Source organism: Notolepis coatsorum (genome assembly GCF_963971535.1).
Source record: "Notolepis coatsorum genome assembly, chromosome: 6".
Taxonomy (NCBI): Eukaryota; Metazoa; Chordata; class Actinopteri; order Aulopiformes; family Paralepididae; genus Notolepis; species Notolepis coatsorum.
The window spans coordinates 30813650-30829824 of record NC_140170.1 but is presented as its reverse complement, the minus strand read 5'-3'; the positions used below and the strand labels follow the sequence as shown (position 1 = coordinate 30829824).

The 16175-nt window shown below is 48.6% G+C and overlaps 1 protein-coding gene across 1 annotated transcript in view; it reads right to left on the bottom strand.

Moving 5' to 3' along the window:
* LOC311229432 (cytochrome P450 2J6-like) overlaps positions 1-16175 on the bottom strand; it is a gene marked incomplete at both ends in the record, with an annotated part of 99970 nt that overhangs the window by 26615 nt on the left and 57180 nt on the right. The gene's annotated exons all lie outside the window — the stretch shown is intronic.

Sequence of the window (16175 nt, the reverse complement as noted above, 5' to 3'; positions counted from 1 at the left end):
TTATAAAATTGCATGCTGAATATAAATTAAATGCATCAAATTACATTCTCTAGTGTTTTTTCATACAAGGGGTGATGTGAAATTAATATTAACATTAATATTAACATGTAAAATCTTCAGATATTAACCCCTTCATGCCCGAAAATGACAAAATCACACAGAAATAGATATGTATGATATTGCATGCTGAATATAAATTAAATGCATCAAATTACATTATCTTAATGTTTTTTCATACAAGGGGTGATGTGAAATTAATATTAACATTAATATTAACATTTTCAGATATTAACCCCTGCATGCTCGAAAATGCCCAAATCACAAAAAGAGATTTATGATATTGCATGCTGAATATAAATTGAATGCATCAAATTACATTCTCTAATGTTTTTTCATACACGGGGTGATGTGAAATTAATATTTACCCTTTCAAGCCAGGCCTGTAAAACAACTTTTGTAACAGTTATAAGCAGCGACACACACACTTAAGTTTGCCTTGTGTTGGTCCATAACTAAATAAAACAAGTGCACACTCACTGGTGTGAAGGACAAATCTTGCAGATGCGTTACATACTGTATTAGGGTCTTGAACATCCTACCCTGAAACATGTACAGAACATTGTGCATGGCAAACCATGCACTTTACAGCTGCACTTCTTCGAGGTACACAGGGCCTCACTCTTGCAGCCACACCGGATCATCTTCAGGATGTAGTCTGGGACCAGTTTGACATCTTCTGGTAGGTGGATTGGGCTCAGTGCTCTGTTACAGGTGTCCTTCTTCCATCCAAATTCCTCTGGGTTCATTGCAGGTGGCAGATTCTTAATGAGATTTCGCCAGAGGTACGCTTGGAAGTGGGCCCTCTTCACATTTTCAATGAACGCTTCCTTTGTTGGAGGTAGAGCAGTGAGATTTGGTGAAGACATATGTCCTTTCCCACCCCCCCCCCCAGACAAGTAGCATTGTCTGTGCTCTCTGTTATGCCATAACAGGTTGAGATGACGGCAGTGGCTTGGTCAAGGACTTGCTGGAATGGTGCATCCACATTGCCAATGGCTGATAGGTCGTAACCAGCTTTCAGGGCTTTGATGACAGAGCCTTTTCCCAACCTATAGTACGACGCTACAGTGTCACATCCTGATATGGCATGGGCTGGTAAAAGGTGTTTGACAATTTGTTTATGCTTGGCCCAGTGTTGACTTCATGTCCACTATCACTCTCCCCTTGCAGGGGGATTCCATGATGAGTGGTACATCCAGTCCTGCCTGATGGTAATGGTGAAGAAGTAGGACAAACACATCTGTATCATCAGAAACCACTGTGATTTGATGGGCTTCTTCAGCACACCTTAGGACTTGTTGGACGATGATGGTGTCAGCTTCTTCCTGCTGATTTTCAAGATCATATCTCATCCGTCTCTCTTCCATCTTGATCTCGATGGGACATGGGTCCTCACCTGTCAACACCAACTTGTGTGTGTTTGTGCTCTGTAGATGGAATAGCCTGTCTTTGCTCAGTTCTTCACACAGTAATTTGTTCAGCTGTTTCTTGTTTTTGATGGAAGACAGGACAACTGTCTGGGCTGGTAGCTTGGTTGATAGGAGGAGATGATGCCTTTTGTTGACCATTGTCTCCCTGATATATTGTATATTAGTATATTGTATAGTATATTGTATGGTAACTCAGTTACTTCTACTGCATTGAACATTGTACATATGTACATACTGAACACTTGTGCCTACGTACGTGACTTCTATTTTATACTTGCTATACTTATTTTATTTTATACTTATCTATTTTTGTCTAGCACAGTCTCTGGAGCGTAACAGAAAGAAGCATTTTGTATAAAAGTATTCTGTACTTCTGTATGACAACTAATAAAGAAACTTGACAAAAAACTTGAACTTGACATCTCTGGTGACGGACTTGATACTGTAGTCATAATATCTGTCAAAGATAAGGTAGACGTCACTCTTTAAGAGGTATGAAGTTAGCCGTGCCTTAACATTTCCAATTAAATCATTGACAGTGCCATCAGGACAAGGCAGTTGGGACATCTGACGATGTTCCGGAAGATGCTTCCCTACTACTTTGCAGCCGGCCATGTCAACTATGCCAGGTATGGCCTCTACTACTGTACCTCCGGTCCATGGAAAAGCTTCCTCCATGTGTCCAAAGCTATTTCCTCCAGGGGCAACATGTCACGAGACACATCAGCGGAATATGGAATGGCCTGTGGAGTGACCAGTTCATAGAGTCCACCTTCATGAGGTATGGCCACAGTGCAGGAGGGATCATTGGTATAACCCTGAAGCCAGAGGCACTGAAGATCTGGGCAATGAGCCGCCACATCTGCTGCAAAATCGAGTCAGACATGAAGGAGATGGAAGAGGAAGCAAACACTTCCAAAGTTCAGCTCTATCACAAAGAGGAAAGCAAAGCCAGGGTTATAGCAGACACACTGTAACTGAGGGGTACAATTCCCTGACTGTATTGTTAGATAAGATATTTAATACCACTACCTCATGTACTTTAACTTCTGGCCACCCAGTACAAGATATAAGTATGATGAACACTTTCCCACCTGATGAAACGAACCAACACAAATGTACCAAATCGAAGGTTTAATACAGCAAAGGGTGTATACAACGATCACTTAATTACATTTATGATTTGAAATATGGAATATGCACTTGTATGGCAAATGAGTATTCGTAGGTAAATCAACATTGAATGTCCAATCTCTGGTTGCGCAGGGAGTAAGTATACAACCTGGAATATTTAGGAAAACGATAGCGATGGTACTTAGATGATTATAGCTGGATACACTAAGGGGGGGGGGGGGGTCCCGCTGGTTGTAAGACAGTAGGAGGGGGGGGTTAGAGAAGCCGCTGGCGGTATCCCATCTGGCCGACGGTGTCTTGGGAGAATCCAAAGTCTTGGACACGGTGCCCACAGAACCTCGGGCCGCAGACGAATACAGCTGGACCCTCTGTGGAACGGTATCTGCCGGTCCACAACGGAGAGACGTGAGGCGACCTCACGTGTAGAGCGCCGTCTCACCTGGAGTCCTCTCCGGGGGGTAATTCCAACACTCAGCAGTGTTGGCCTTTATCCATGGAATAATCAAAGCACACAAAGCATAATCCAAGCCGTGGAAGGCTCGCCGTCGTCCGGGTAGAGTAATCCAATATACAGGTCCAGTCGCTCTTGGCCCGGAGCTCCTCGGATGCAATCACCACTAGGGGTCTGACCAGCCTGGTTAAGCGTCCAGATAACGTCAGGAACGATGGGGGTACTGATAACTGTAGAACTCTAACCGCACGATGCACCATACATAAATAGACTACTATTAGCTTAATAGAATACGTCCAACTCGACGGTATGGTGCCAAACTATGACCATTCAACTATTAATCTACACAATATCTCAATGCCTATTCTGGGCCAAGTAGGCCTTACTACACCGCACGTGCGTCGTGGGGAGGCTTTTGCGTCTGTCACTCTGTTGGAGGGTAAAGAACTGGACTAAAAGAAAGTTCTACTTTACTGGCGCCATATATATATGCGCTATGAACAAATAGTACCATTCGTATTTCGCCCGACATATTACTGCGCGGAACCGGGGGTTGCCTCGACATGTTAGGCGGCACGATTGAACTTGGACCTAGGGGTATGGCAACCTGGCGCCAGGTTCTCGTCCAATGGTAGAATGAAACTATTATGGGCTGTTTAGTAGAAACGGGGATATTCAATGCATATTGTACAAGGAATATACAGGGGATATCAAACGATATACAAATACAATTAAATATATATATATAAATAAATATACATATTCGGTTCAATCTGATCCTTCACAACAGCCGCCCCCTAATTAGTCCCACCTAATTAGCTAAGCAGAGACAGATTAACCGCACTGTCTACCACTCAAGGTTCGCTGTAATGGTCAGTCAACTCACAAAGTCATAGGGTCATGGTCATCATCGATAGTATCTGGGAGTCGGGGCAGTTCTATGAGCCTCGCCACGGGACGTGTGTAAGTGCGCCCTTGGACGAGTACTTCAGCTGCTCGGACCTTGCCATCGGCACCGGTGATCACTTTGCTTACGCGGCCAGCCGGCCACATAGCTCTGGGTAGTGACTGGTCAATAATCATGACGACTGTTCCTTCTGTCAAATTGTCTCTCTCTTTTACCCACTTCTGGCGGGTCTGTAGAGACGGTAGGTAGTGAAGTAGGAAGCTGCTCCAAAACTTGTCAGCTAGTACTTGGCTGTACCTCCACATTCTTCGGCCGTTCGCTTCTTCAGGCCTGTACATTGTCTGGGGTAGCGCGGGGTCCAGCCGCCCCATTAGGAGTGTGTTGGGGGTGACTGGGTCGACATCTGCTACATCACTGGAGACGTATTTCTTTATGATCAGCTCTGTGACCTTGTGTCGGCTGTTCAAGACGATCGGGTACTTAATGTCATCTGGTAGATCGGGGGCTCTCCGCAAGCGACCACCCACTCTGATGAGATTATGTGCGTCACTCTCTGGTGCCAGGTGAATCAGTCTGCTGTCTGATGGGACGGGGTTTCCTCCCTGTAGACAGTCTAGCTCGTCGGGAAACGAGTCTCTCTGGGCTCGTTGTAGTAGAAGAAGTTCTGCTTCTTCGTAGTCAGCTGCTGACATGTCAGTGGTGGACTGAATCTCTGGGTGGTGCCGCAGGAATGTTCTTTGTTGCGCACTCTCTAGGGTAATGCAGTCATCTATGTTGGGGTCTGTGGAGGCGACCGTGCTCAGTCCACAGAACATAGGCTTCTTGTTCTCAGCCTCCTCGTTACTTGCTTCCCTCGGGGTGGGCGTAGGCCAATCTCCTTCCGGGAGCTTGAGGAATGCTGGTCCGTCACTGTAGATGTTGCGACGGGTTAGGTCATCCAGAGACATTCCCCGGGTGATGACGTCAGCTGGGTTGTGTTTGGTGTCCACATACCGCCAGCTTGCTTCTTCTGTTAATTCTTGAATCTCGGTGACTCTGACTCCCACGAAGACTTTGTATCTGCATGAATCAGACTTAATCCATGTGAGTACTGTTGTGGAATCTGACCACCAGATTGTTCTATGCACCGGAATGGTGAGTTCACGTTGGATTAACGTGGCTAGATGCGCTCCTGCGAGGGCTGCGCAGAGCTCTAGACGTGGGATAGATTGTTGCTTACGTGGGGCTATTCTTGAGCGGGCCAGTATGAAAGCAGTGTGTATCTTTCCTCCCATCTCTTGGGCACGCAAATAGGCAACCGATCCGTAGGCTACTTCGGAGGCGTCGCTGAAGACGTGTAGCTCAATCTCGCATGTCTCTGGCCTCACTGTGGATGGGAAGTAGCTGCGGCGTATATTGACACCTGAGAGTGAGCGGAGTTCCGTCTCCCACTCTCTCCATGTTGAGGCAAGGTGTGCGGGTATTGGGTCGTCCCAGCCCTGGTCCTTGTCCCATAGTGCTCGTACAATCATCTTTGCCCTGGTGGTGTAAGGTAGAATACATCCCAACGGGTCATATTGTCTGGCGAGTGTTCTGTACACACTCGGTCTGGTGGTCGGTATCGCCGCCGACCTTCCTTGCTCTGGATCCAAGGGTTTGTGTCTATAGTGGAGCGAGTCTGTTTTGAAGCGCCAGACTAATCCTAGTGTCATTTCTTGGGCTTCTCCTGGGATTGTCGCCATCCAGGTCTCGCTGCTGGCAGCCTTGTCTGCGGAGGAGAGGCTGCGCAATACGTGCGGGTCGCTGCTGGCCCACTGCCTGAGATCAAAGCCGCCTTTGATTAGGGAGGCGCGTAACTTGATTAGGAGAGCCTCGGCTTCTTCTTGAGTCGAGACGCTTTGTAAACAGTTGTCCACGTAGAAACTGTTCTTCACACTGTGTTGGACCTCTTCATCTGCTGCTGGGTCCTCTGTGACGTGTTTCTGTAGTGCAAACAATACTGGGGGGTCGCTGCTGGCCTGCTGCCGGAGATCAAAGCCGTCTTTGATCAGAGAGGCGCGGAGCAGCGCTCGGCGTCGCCAGTCAGTTTTCTTCTCGACATGCTGCAGGAGTGTGGTGTCTCCTGCTGTCACTCTGGAGTGGAGGCAGCTGGTGGCTGCTGTTCGGTTGAGAGATTTAGCGAGGGGGCCTTGGAGGGTCCACCCTAGGCGGGTCTCGACTGCTGCAGGACAGCCTCGGGGGCCTGTATGGACCCGGTCAATCGGGACTATGAGTTCTGCATGGTCGGAGCCTATCAACAGGGTCGGGGTAGCGCCGTCTATGAGCGGGATAGGTAATTGGCGCAGGTGCACATATTTATCCATCAACTTGGTGACAGGGTAGGTGTACTGCGATAGTCCTATTTCTTGGCTGGTGAAAGCATTTGTGATCTTGTACCGTCGCTCTGGCTGCCCGTTGGGTGCGATAGTGAAGGAGACATTCTCGCCCTTTATCGTCTTTAAATCTCTTCTTATTGTCCGAATCGTCATTTCGTTCTTGCTCCCCCGCAGTCCCAGCTGGGTCGCAGCGGAGGCGAGCAGAAGGGTCTTCTCTGACCCGTCATCAAGGACGGCGTAAGTGTCCATGACTTTATCTTGGTAGCTCAATGTCACACGGACTACCTTTAAGAGCACTTGAGCTCCGTTGCTGCTGGCGGGGTCAATGTACATGACACTTGCCTTGGTGCCGCTCCGTGGTGCAGGTATAGGCCGTCTTCCGTTACTATCGTGTAGTATATCTAGATGGGCTCCATCGCACCGGCTGCACCTTTTCTTTAGGCGGCATTCGGCTGCCATGTGGGGCCGCGCACATCGATAACAGCGCCGGTTGGACTTTATCCATTGACTCACTTCTTCTGCATTCATCTTTGTGAATGAGTCGCATTGTGACAGCCAGTGTTCTTTCTCACAGTAGGGACACGCTATCTTCCACTTCTCTTTTCTCGAGGGGGTGCTGTGACTCTTACTGCTCGTTACTGACTCTGATTGGTGCATGACAGTCACCGATCTTCTTCCATCATTTATTCTCCTGGGTCCCTCTCTGGAGCTTGGCGTGCTCCGCCCGAAGGTGTCCAGTCGTAAGCTGCTGACCTCTCTCGCCAGGAAGTCGGCCAGATCAAGGAGGGATGGCTCGGGGCCGTCGGGATCTCGGTAGTCCCTCTGCCGCCTAAAGCGCTCCTGTCTTGCGAGTGGCAGCTTCTCCAAAATCCTCTCAACGTTAGAGTTGGCGTATAGCTCATGCATGCCCTTCTCCCGTTGAGCTCCCAGCATCCCCACCAGGGACTGCACTTTGATTGACAGGTCGTCTAGTGAGCGATTGTCTGTGGCTGGGGGTAGGCGGTCAATATGCCTTATCTCCTGGATTACGTAATCCCATATACGTCCATATCTCTGATCCAGCGCTGCAAGGGCCGCTGTGTATGGGGTCGAGGAGGTAGCATAGGCTAGCGCTATATTGTGCGCTCGCGGTACTTTCAGGTGCTTCAGTAATATTGCATACTTGTGGCGTTCATCAGCGACATCCACCATCATTGTCTCTAAGCACATCCGGAGCTCCGTGTACTGTGCTCGACTCTCATAGGCGAAGTCTGGGAATGACGGCGTGGCGTTGTATGACGCCGTGGATGGCTGATACATCGGCGAGCGTTGGGGGAGAGACCTCCTGGGCGAGTCCCCTCTTGCGCCTCGCTGTGGGCTGGTACTGGCAGGGTACCATGGCCCGCTGGTCCAGGTACTGTTCCTCGGGGCTGGTCGTGCGTCGTGCTCACCCGTGAATAGAGTCGGGGGTCTGTAGCGCAGCGCCGCGGGGGTATAGCCTGGACTGTATGGGACCTCCTGGTCCGGTGGAGTACTGTGCTGTCGTCGGGCTTGGTTCTCCTCTTCTCCCTCTTCTTCCTCTATCAAATCTTCCAGATCCTGTAATCGTTTATCTTGCTTCTCCGCAGTGTATGCCGCTCCTTCCTTGTAGCTGGGTCTCGCTTGGACCGGTATGGGAAGGGGGTCTGCGGGGGGTCTAGACTCGGTCTGTCGGTCAAGTTCAGGGTCGCTTGCTCGTTGCGGTGACGCTGCTCTTGACTGTTGTCTCGACGAGTTCCTTGAGCCCCTGGCGGAGGGAGAGGGAGTTGTCCTTTTGATCAGCTGCTCTATTAGTTGCGCTTGTAGTCTGTCGCGCTCTGCGTCTCTTTGGGCACCGGCAGCGGTGCGCTGGGCGTCGGCGGCGGCGCGCTCTGTTTCTCTTTGGGCACCGGCAGCGGCGCGCTGGGCGTCGGCGGCGGCGCGCTCTGTTTCTCTTTGGGCACCGGCAGCGGCGCGCTGGGCGTCGGCCCGGTCTCTTGCCATATTCTCTTCCATCTGGAAGCGTCTCATCTCCAGACGTGTGCGCTGTTCTTCGCTCCGTTGCTGTGCTTGGAGGTGTTCGCGCTCGCTGGTCGCCTGTGCTTGGAGACGTTCGCGCTCGCTAAGCGTCTGTGCTTGGAGCCGATCGCGTTCGGTAGAGGCTGTCAGGCTGACGAGGAACGCCTGTTGTAGTATCCTCTCCGCTTCGCTGGGGGAAGGCGGTTGTGGAGGTGAGCCGCTCCTGCGTGAGCCGCTCCTGGGGGTACTCGTTGGGGAGTCCTGGAGCTCTAGTTCCTCGGCGCTCTCCTCCTCTTCTTCCGTGCAGAGTTCTCTCTCTGTAGGGTTGTCTTCCTCCCGGGGCTTGTCGGGGACTACTTCTTGAGTAGTGGCGGGGGGTAAAGGCATGTCAATTCCCTCCTGGTCCCCACCGTGAGCTTGGTCAGTTACATTAGGACCTACTAGGGCCTCTGTGGTCGGGGAAACCTGCTCGTTAAGGTCAGACATAATTTTACTTTCTACCTTTACCGCGTTTACCGTTTGTCGAAGGCTAGGTAGTTGACTGACAGTGTAAGCCTCTAAGTACTGAGGTGTCTGTCGTCTGCGCCGCGGGCGTTCTAGGTTAGGAGGATCGTTTCGTGGAGTGTTCATCATAGGCCATTTCGATATTAATAACACTATATTAATATTACACTAGTTACCATCCGGCTCGAAGGACCAATTGTAACTGAGGGGTACAATTCCCTGACTGTATTGTTAGATATGATATTTAATACCACTACCTCATGTACTTTAACTTCTGGCCACCCAGTACAAGATATAAGTATGATGAACACTTTCCCACCTGATGAAACGAACCAACACAAATGTACCAAATCGAAGGTTTAATACAGCAAAGGGTGTATACAACGATCACTTAATTACATTTATGATTTGAAATATGGAATATGCACTTTTATGGCAAATGAGTATTCGTAGGTAAATCAACATTGAATGTCCAATCTCTGGTTGCGCAGGGAGTAAGTATACAACCTGGAATATTTAGGAAAACGATAGCGATGGTACTTAGATGATTATAGCTGGATACACTAAGGGGGGGGGGGGTCCCGCTGGTTGTAAGACAGTAGGAGGGGGGGGTTAGAGAAGCCGCTGGCGGTATCCCATCTGGCCGACGGTGTCTTGGGAGAATCCAAAGTCTTGGACACGGTGCCCACAGAACCTCGGGCCGCAGACGAATACAGCTGGACCCTCTGTGGAACGGTATCTGCCGGTCCACAACGGAGAGACGTGAGGTGACCTCACGTGTAGAGCGCCGTCTCACCTGGAGTCCTCTCCGGGGGGTAATTCCAACACTCAGCAGTGTTGGCCTTTATCCATGGAATAATCAAAGCACACAAAGCATAATCCAAGCCGTGGAAGGCTCGCCGTCGTCCGGGTAGAGTAATCCAATATACAGGTCCAGTCGCTCTTGGCCCGGAGCTCCTCGGATGCAATCACCACTAGGGGTCTGACCAGCCTGGTTAAGCGTCCAGATAACGTCAGGAACGATGGGGGTACTGATAACTGTAGAACTCTAACCGCACGATGCACCATACATAAATAGACTACTATTAGCTTAATAGAATACGTCCAACTCGACTCAACTCAAACTATGACCATTCAACTATTAATCTACACGATATCTCAATGCCTATTCTGAGCCAAGTAGGCCTTACTACACCGCACGTGCGTCGTGGGGAGGCTTTTGCGTCTGTCACTCTGTTGGAGGGTAAAGAACTGGACTAAAAGAAAGTTCTACTTTACTGGTGCCATATATATATGCGCTATGAACAAATAGTACCATTCGTATTTCGCCCGACATATTACTGCGCGGAACCGGGGGTTGCCTCGACATGTTAGGCGGCACGATTGAACTTGGACCTAGGGGTATGGCAACCTGGCGCCAGGTTCTCGTCCAATGGTAGAATAAAACTATTATGGGCTGTTTAGTAGAAACGGGGATATTCAATGCATATTGTACAAGGAATATACAGGGGATATCAATCGATATACAAATACAATTAAATATATATATATAAATAAATATACATATTCGGTTCAATCTGATCCTTCACAACACACACCAAGGACAGAGCTGGACTCATGTCAGAAACTAGATACCTGCCTCCATCCATTGGAACCCCATGAACATCCTGCAGAAAGCATCGTGAACATCACCAGTAGGAAGATATCCCCAGCACCTGTTAATCTGTAGACCGTTTTCGCCTAAAGGTACATGCCTAAGTAAATGGAAGATTGCTCCACTTCTGCAAGGTCAATTTCCATGTTCTTGATATCTAGGAACATCTAGGGACCTGGGGGAATGTATTCCCAGTGTCAGAAATATTGTGTCTCTTACTAGGCTGAGTAAATTGTAATGAATAAATTAATTATGATTAATTATGATTTATGATTTTGATGATGATGATCAAAAATGTATACGGGTAGAAGAAAATGCTCACTGAGCTCATTCACCACCTTATTGAGATCATGTGTACAGAAAATCTAAGCAAATGAACCGATAAATCTGTATTTCCGATAAAACATATAAAACATCGGTAAAAATAAAAATATACACTTTGACTACTGTTTTTGATAGGGTTATGGTCTTTACTCTTGGCTAAATTTTTTTTTTTAAAACATTGACCTCTTAACATCCAAGGGCCCACATGTGGACGATTCTTTGCCGACCTCTAGTGGCTCGCGTGTGCATTTCTTTTAATACAATATATAGATAGAATTAAAGCCCTATTTGTTTGATTGATTGATTGATTGATTGAAAACTTTATTAACAGATTGCAGAATGGGTACAGTACAGTACAGCTCAATACATACAATTGTTAAGGGGATGCAGACCAGAGAAAGACTTTCGTCTTGTTTACATCAGGGTCCCCCATTTTCAATTCATCGTAACATATGTGACATACATGACATACCGATAGACAGTACTGCTACATCTATACATTTATGACATACCAGATTTGCAATTACAGTACTGTTTGTGATACAAAAAGAGTCCAGAAAGAAAAAAGTATATACATTAGACGTAGAAACTGTACATTGGATTGGGTAGGTGGGGGTGGGTGGGGACTGTACCTTGGAGGTGGTTGGGTGGGTGGGGGGGGGGGGGGGGGGGTTGGGTAGGAGTGGGGGGGGGGGGGGGGTTGGGTAGGAGGGGTGGGTGGGGGACACTGTACAACTGTACAAACAACACTGTACATTGGATTATTGACAAGACCATACTTGGTCATTTACTGTACATTGGAGGGGGTTGTGTTCGGACATTTACAGGGGCCAGTTTCGAGTTGCAGTCTCCCTTAGGTGTTTTTTGAGAGTGTTTTTGAAAGTGGGTAGTGATTCACATTCCTTTACAGCTTTGGGTAGGGCGTTCCACATTGATGTGGCATAATTGCGAAACGTGTTTAGTCCCTTGTTTGAGCCGAATCTGGGTTTAACATGATTTGTGGAGCTCCCTCTGGTGTTGTGATCGTGGTAATGGTATTCACTGACCTTTGGGAAGTATTTTGTCATGTACATGGGTACCTTGGTCGTGTAGTGTATCTTGTAGACCAGGCCCATTGCAAGTTGCTGTACTCTGTCGTCTACTCTAAGCCATCCTAGGTTGTCAAAGTGGGCAGGGGTGAGGTGGGTTCTTGCCTGTCGATTGCCCTTTCAGGTGATAAAATCCGTTCAGCGGTTCTCGAGTTACATGCCGATATGTGAGGCGTGCCCCAAAGTACGCAAAAGTACACATTACCACCCCCGACTCCCGGGGCTCTAGCTCCGTCAATCATTTGGCGATCTCGAAAATCTTTGCACAGGGTTGTAGCCAATGAGTGTGGCTTTCCAATGATACCCCATGATATGATAATTGGGGATCTAATACGGTCTCTATTGATCGATTTATGATAAAGAAAAGCAGGGTCCCCCTATAGGGGGACCTTAAGGCTTAATGCTATACAGATTAAAGAGACAATATTAGCAGATTTTGAAAAGACCTGGCCATAGGGATTTTACGGCACCATCTAAAAAAAAGAAGACAATGGCACTAACAGCTAAATGCATCCAAGTTGGTGACACCAAAATCTATGACTTAAATGTCATCTACTCAAGGGTAATCGCACTATTCTCTAGTGACCACAGTGTTGACGTAAGGGATGTTCTCTCCTAGCTAGCACCAATCCCAACTGCCATGTTCACTGAGGAAGGAATGCGACTGTGTAAAGCCAAGTCCACATTGAAGAAGTCACTTCAGGTGGAAGTCTCGGAGAGGAAAGCCGGTGACGCAGACATCACTGTCATTGATGCATCTGCACTTCTTTGGACTATCCACTGGCCAGCTGATGGCATTGTCAATGACTTAATTGCAAATGTTAAGGCACGGCTAATTTCATACCTCTTAAAGAGTGACGTCTACCTTATCTTTGACAGATATTATGACTACAGTATCAAGTCCGTCACCAGAGATGTCAGGGAGACAATGGTCAACAAAAGGCATCATCTCCTCCTATCAACCAAGCTACCAGCCCAGACAGTTGTCCTGTTATCCATCAAAAACAAGAAACAGCTGAACAAATTACTGTGTGAAGAACTGAGCAAAGACAGCAGGAAGAAGCTGACACCATCATCGTCCAACAAATCCTGAGGTGTGCTTAAGAAGCCCATCAAATCACAGTGGTTTCTGATGATACAGGTGTGTTTATCCTACTTCTTCACCATTACCATCAGGCAGGACTGGATGTACCACTCATCATGGAATCCCCCCCGTAAGGAGAGAGTAATAGTGGACATGAAGTCAACACTGGGCCAAGCATAAACAAATTGTCAAACACCTTTTACCAGCCCATGCCATATCAGGATGTGACACTGTAGCATCGTACTATAGGTTGGGAAAAGGCTCTGTCATCAAAGCCCTGAAAGCTGGTTACGACCTATCAGCCATTGGCAATGTGGATGCACCATTCCAGCAAGTCCTTGACCAAGCCACTGCCGTCATCTCAGCCTGTTATGGCATAACAGAGAGCACAGACAAGGCTACTTGTCGGGGGGGGGGGGGGGATGGGAAAGGACATATGTCTTCACCAAATCTCACTGCTCTACCTCCAACAAAGGAAGCGTTCATTGAAAATGTGAAGAGGGCCCACTTCCAAGCGTACCTCTGGCGAAATCTCATTAAGAATCTGCCACCTGCAATGAACCCAGAGGAATTTGGATGGAAGAAGGACACCTGTAACAGGGCACTGATCCCAATCCACCTACCAGAAGATGTCAAACTTGTCCCAGACTACACCCTGAAGATGATCCGGTGTGGCTGCAAGAATGAGGCCCTGTGTACCTCGAAGAAGTGCAGCTGTAAAGTGCATGGTTTGCCATGCACAATGTTCTGTACATGTTTCAGGGTAGGATGTTCAAGACCCTAATACAGTATGTAACACATCTGCCAGATTTGTCCTTCACACCAGTGAGTGTGCACTTGTTTTATTTAGTTATGGACCAACACAAGGCAAACTTAAGTGTGTGTGTTGCTGCTTATAACTGTTACAAAAGTTGTTTTACAAGCCTGTCTTGAAAGGGTTAATATTAATTTCACATCACCCCATATCAAAAAACATTAAGATAATGTAATTTGATGCATTTAATTTATATTCAGCATGCAATATCATACATCTCTATTTCTGTGTGATTTTGGCATTTTCGGGCATGAAGGGGTTAATATCTGAAAATGTTACATGTTAATATTAATGTTAATATTAATTTCACATCACCCCTTGTACAAAAAAACATTAAGATAATGTAATTTGATGCATTTAATTTATATTCAGCATGCAATATCATACATCTCTATTTCTGTGTGATTTGGGCATTTTCGGTCATGAAGGGGTTAATATCTGAAAATGCCCAAGCGATATCACAGAGCACCCACTTGTATTTTGAAGAGGTACCCCCAAGCTCCAAGAAACTGCAAAAAAAAAATGGCAACCGACAAAAATTCCACCATGTACCTTTACATCCCCATATTCGTCTGACCACACCCCCTTCCGCTTACCTTCATAAGCAGATGTGGTCACCTACTCGCCTCCTTCCCAAACTTTCACCACAAGGCGAGATCAAGGGCAGCAGCGGCGTCCTGGTGCTGAGCGCACCATAACTCTTGGTTATATACATAACCTTACGTTCTGTTTCGTTAAGGCTTCGCTCAGCACCAGTTGCACAACAGGGGCTGAGCGGGAGCCGTAGCCCGACAAATACACCCCGCTGAGGCCCCCCACAACCATCAGACCGGAGAGGACCGAGCCCCCCCGACCCTCCCTAATGGAGGATACCCTCCCTATTGGAGGCTTACGGGGGGAGACGGATCCGACCAGGCGAAGAGGAACTCAAGCAACTCAACGCACAGGGTGAGCAGACCGTGGCTTGACCCCACGACTACACACACGCACAACCCGCATGCCACCAGGGAACCAACGGAAGGAACAACCTCGTTACTGCCCCCAAAATCACGGGGTCAAGAGCAAACCCAACCCTGTGGCAAGGCCGTAGCAGCGGAGCGCGAAGGAAGACCCAGACCCACTGAAGGGACTGGATCCCCTGGAAAAAGGGGGCCTGGAGAGGTCAATGATGCCAGGCATCAAGACCCCACCAGGTGGTCACTTAGTGACACCGCCTCCCACATTGCCAGCGTATTCGGATAGGACCCCTCCAAGAGCGGGCCCTTTCCCCCCAATAGCACACCGCCTGGCACACTGACTCTGAAACACAGGCAGTCAGCATGGCCGTAAGCACTCAAAAGGTTAACCAACGGAAGCAGGCAGCGCACCGGGGAAACCAGGCAGCAGGCTGTAACCTGAGCCTGGAGCACTGCGGACGAGACAGGCGCCAAAGGAGTCAGCTGAAAACAGCCCCCCCGGCGGAAGGGGCGTATGCTGGCATTGTTGATCACCATGACAAAGCCTCCATTAAAAAAAACCCACCCAGAGGGGTTGAGGCAGAGAAGGCTGACATGATTGGCAGACGTCATGAACGTGCAGGGGCACACTCAACCGGGAGTTGACTTTGCTCCAACACACCAGGGAATCAACCACCCCCTTGGTACCATATGCGGTGGTTGTTCCTATAACCCCTCAAGAAAAAGGGTTATCCCAGGTCTACGGTATCAACGAAACTTTACTTCGGACCGGGCCCGGCGGCTCGGGAAGCACACAGGAAGTCCAGAAGACCACCCCAACAGCCCTCTCTCCACCATGCGTGAGAGAGGAGCGAAGAAAAAGAGAACCAGCCCCTTATGATAGTGCCAGGTACAAAAGAGTACCCAACAAGGGTCTCCATAACGCCTAACCTTGTGACACCCCGGGCCGACCCGGCATTTCCCCCCCGAAAAAAGCCCAAGTCCCTCAGGGTACCAGAACAGCAGATCTGCATCCCCGGCGGACAACGGGTTAACTGACCTGGACCAGCGTGACCAGAACCAGTCCTGTGCCCTAACCACGCCGACCTGCCTACTCCGTGAGAAGGGGCAGATATGCGTGTCGATCAAAAAACATGAAAAGAGGGCGCCACCCAGACGGGTGTGAACCGTGCTCAGTGGCCCACCCCAAGGGCGTGAGACCCCTCTACCTATGTTCTGATCTTATTCCGTTAACATCCCCCAGACATGAACGAGAACCCGTCGAGAACCAGTAACAGGTTCTTGGAAGAGGACAAACCCTCCATCCCAGTTGCTTTATAAAAACGCTGTTTTAACCACAAGCAAGGCGTACTAGCTACCCGCATGATTCCCATCAGAAACACCCCGAGCTAGCACCATG